Source organism: Bactrocera neohumeralis, unplaced genomic scaffold (genome assembly GCF_024586455.1).
Source record: "Bactrocera neohumeralis isolate Rockhampton unplaced genomic scaffold, APGP_CSIRO_Bneo_wtdbg2-racon-allhic-juicebox.fasta_v2 ctg1112, whole genome shotgun sequence".
Taxonomy (NCBI): domain Eukaryota; kingdom Metazoa; phylum Arthropoda; class Insecta; order Diptera; family Tephritidae; genus Bactrocera; species Bactrocera neohumeralis.
Window position 1 is genome coordinate 1 of NW_026089640.1, and position 4,614 is coordinate 4,614.

Consider the following 4,614-nt stretch of genomic DNA (forward strand, 5'->3'; position numbering starts at 1 on the left):
GGAAACTTTTCGGGGATCTTAATTGTTGCTGTAGAATCCCTCCAGAAGAAGAAGACCCAGAGCTTCAGAATTAGTTAAAAATGTCAAATTTATCAGCATACACAAACTTGTTCAAAAATAATACTTCTATAAGATGATTCAACTTTTCCACACATTATACATAATATACATTATAAATATGTATGTATGTATATTAAATACAATCCAATATAATAAAATCGATATAATATAAAGTGAAAAGGGAGAGCCAAAAACTGAAAGTGTGCACTTGTTTTGTTGCAGTTTGCTTTTTTTTTTGTTGGCATTCCTTTCAGGAATTCCCACCCCCTACCTGGTGCGTCGGCTGTTTGCCGGCGCTTACGTCCCTTTGGCACAGGATGCAGCGGCAGCTCATTCCCACGACGGCAGCGGTTGATGGCAGCAGCGGCTTGATGGCAGCGGCTGAATATGGCAGCAGTGATTTGATGGCAGCAGCTGAATATTGGCAGCAGTGACTTGATGGCAGCGGCAGAGGGATGGCAGCGTCTGAATAATGGCAGCAGTGGCTTGATGGCAGCAGCGACGTTGTGGCAGCCGCCGTAATGTTGTAAACCAGACACTTAGCAGTATGTCCTTACGGGGTTCTGCAGCGGCACGGGAACGGTAAGTTGGCTACTTCACTCTTACGACACGAGAAACGGTAGGTTGTAGCGGAGTTTTACGGCACTTCACAGTTTAATTTAAATTTTTTCTCATACGGTACTTTTAAACAATATAATTATTATTTTTCGGTTGTCACGTTTAGCCGAGATTATTTCCAATATTTTGGTACGATAAATATGGAACTCACTGTACTTTCAATTTCATCTCGTTCTTTTCAAAGAACATGTATATACATATGTCTCATATACATACAAACATGTCCGCCAACCCAAGATCAAGTTATGAATTTTGTCTTTCGTACCTTCTTGTTATTTCGAAACGTACATATGTATGTATATTGCTTTATATACATATATATTTTTAATTTTAGTCTGACATATTTATAGCCATAGCAATGCGTGCGTTGTTGTGCCGTTGCTCTAAAGGAAAATTCTGCAAATTTCTGCACGTGCAAGGTTTTGCAAGAGCAAGAATCCCCTAATATGAGAATATGAAGCGACAGCTGTGTTTGTATATGGAATGTAAACAAATATAAAGTGACAATTTAGGGCCGGCAAAATATGTCTTCCAAAAACATCGATTAAACTAGAGCAGGCACCGATTATAATGAGTGGAATGTAAGTTTTCAAGTAGTTTTCAGCAAAAGCTGTGTTTTCGTTTGACAGATTTTACATGGACGAAAACACAACATGTTTTCGTTGTCGGTCCGAACAAAATAAGGGTAGAATGCAAATTAGAGAAAACCAAGACGTTACAGTATGTAAGCACAGTTTGATAAAACCGCTCATATCATTACTGTATTTACATACATACATGTCGATCATCAAAAGCTTGATTTACTGTAAAAGTATTTGTAAACTTCGCGACAAATGTTTACTGTTACATATGGAGACAGCGTTTTATTTGTAATTTTCAAGTTGTACTTTTTCGGCATTATAGTTTCATGCATCATCGCGTCGTGTTTGGTAATTATATTATTTGGTTAATAATACTTTCAATCGTGTAAATAAAAAGTGAGAAAATGTATATATAGTAAAGGCATTTTAAGCGCCTTCAATACGCGGAAAGGAAAAAATATTTAAAATTATTGAAAATCGCGGAAAATACGGACGAAACTGTGAAAATTAAAGAAAATAAAAAATGTTAAAAAGAGGACAAGTGGTAGAAATAGAAGAACGTGTTTTAAGCAGTGAGATAGATTTAGAGGCAATTCCAGAGAAAGATACTTAAATACTAAATTAAAAAGATATTTGATGCATTTGATTTTTCGCCATCATTGAGCATCGACCTTAATAATAATAATTTAAGAGTTCTAAAGCCCAAATTTGGCCAATTTTAGTCCGAATAAATAATTTAGAAAATGTGTCTGTTTTTCCAGTAGGAGTAATTTTAGGGAACAGTAAACCGAATAATCTTGATTTTTAGGTCCGTTTTTGTAGTGTGTTGGGGCACTTGTTGCATTATGGCTTACAATTATTGGAAACGCCATTCAAATCGAACTTCGTGCTATAGTTTGCGATGCTCTAGCGAGAGCATTCATTAGCGGCATTCCTGGTCTTACATCTAGATATAGTTGCTCACAAGTTGCAACAAAAATCAATGGAGTTTTAACTTTTAGTACCTACTGAGGTGTTTTAATCTCTGATATCGATTTTAAAAGTAGAAAAAATGTAAAACATGACTCCAAGTTATACTTAAATAATAAATCCGTTTTTGAAAAAGTTAATGTGTCTATGGTGTCTCAAGTTCCATTAGATTGTATGCATATAATATAACTAGGTGTAAGCGCAAATTTTTAATAAGATTAGTTACTAACAAAGTTTTAACGAAAATACCAAAAGCTAAAATTATTTTAATATCAGACAAATTAATATCAATGCGTCGAAATATCCCAAAATAGTTTGCTCGTAAGCCACGTTCTCTTGACGAATGGCCAAATTGGACATCAACAGAATTCCGGCAATTTCTTCTGTACACCGGTATTATTGTTTTTATACTCTCGCAACAAAGTTGCTAAGGAGAGTATTATAGTTTTGTTCACATAACGGTTGTTTGTAAGTCCTAAAACTAAAAGAGTCAGATATAGGGTTATATATACCAAAGTGATCAGGGTGACGAGTAGAGTTGAAATCCGGATGTCTGTCTGTCCGTCCGTCTGTCCGTCCGTCCGTCCGTGCAAGCTGTAACTTGAGTAAAAATTGAGATATCATGATGAAACTTGGTACACGTATTTCTTGGCTCCATAACAAGGTTAAGTTCGAAGATGGGCAAAATCGGCCCACTGCCACGCCCACAAAATGGCGGAAACCGAAAACCTATAAAGTGTCATAACTAAGCCATAAATAAAGATATTAAAGTGAAATTTGGCACAAAGGATCGCATCAGGGAGGGGCATATTTGGAAGTAATTTTTTTGGAAAAGTGGGCGTGGCCCCGCCCCCTATTAAGTTTTTTATACATATCTCAGGAACTACTATAGCTATGTCAACCAAACTCTATAAAGTCGTTTTCTTCAGGCATTTCTATATACAGTTCAGAAATGGAATAAATCGGATAAAAACCACGCTCACCTCCCATACAAAGGTTATGTTGAAAATCACTAAAAGTGCGTTAACCGACTAACAAAAAACGTCAGAAACACCAAATTTTGCGGAAGAAATGGCAGAAGGAAGCTGCACCCAGGTTTTTTTTTTTAAATTTAAAATGGGCGTGGCGCCGCCCACTTATTAACCAAAAACCATATCTCAGGAACTACTCAACCGATTTCAATGAAATTCGGCACATAACATTTTCTTAACACCCTGATGACATGTACGAAATATGGGTGAAATCGGTTCACAACCACGCCTTCTTCCAATATAACGCTATTTTGAATTCCATCTGATGCCTTCTCTGTATAATATATACATTAGGAAATGAAAATACGATTCAATGCTCAAAGTACACAAATTGATCTAATCTAATTAATTTTACAGCAAAATAAAAAAATATGTAAATTATTATCACTTTATCATGCGATAGTATAAAATGTTCGGTGACACCCGAACTTAGCCCTTCCTTACTTGTTAGTAAATGAGAAACAACCACAACCATCCAATATCTCATAAAAATGCATATAAATAAAGCATAAAAATACAAGAGCAAACTCAACGCAGAGCGAAAACCAAAAACAATAAAATAACAAGAAAAAACGTTAACTTCGGTTGCACCGAAGCTAAATACCCTTCACAGGTGCATTTCTGTTAGTAACTATGTGTTCAGTTTGTATGGAAGCTATATGCTATAGTTAACCGATCTGAACAATTTCTTCGGAAATTACATTGTTGCTTTAGAAAATAATATGTACCAAATTTCGTGAATATATCTTGTCAAATGTAAAAGTTGTCCATACAAGAACTTGATTCCGATCGTTCAGTTTGTATGGCAGCTATATGCTATAGTTAACCGATCTAAACAATTTCTTCGGAGATTATATTGTTGCTTTAGAAAATAATATAAACCAAATTTCGTGACTATATCTTGTTAAAAATGAAATTTCTGATGACCAGTATTATGAATTTCATCTCTTGCATTGCGCATATAGACTATTGTGTTGCCCAAGGCAAACATGCAAATTTCGCATAATACTCTTTTTGTAGAAAATTTTCCTTCAATATTCGGTGAAAACAGTATTTCATATATTGTTCACAGTTTACATTGTGTACAATATATACATGCATACTGCATGTAAAAGAAACTGTGAAACTATTGGGCGATCCAATTGCAGGTTCGTGCTATGCTTTTGAGAATTATTTAAAAAAACTCACTCAAATTCTTCAGGTATATGCATTTTTAAAGATTTTGTATTGAGTTCAAAAAGTCCAGACAATTTTAGTTATATTAAAGGAAATATTCCAATTGTTATTCAATCGCTTAGTGATGAAGGTCAAATAAATGGGAGGAATCTCAAAAATATTCGTAGTTTTTTTACGAA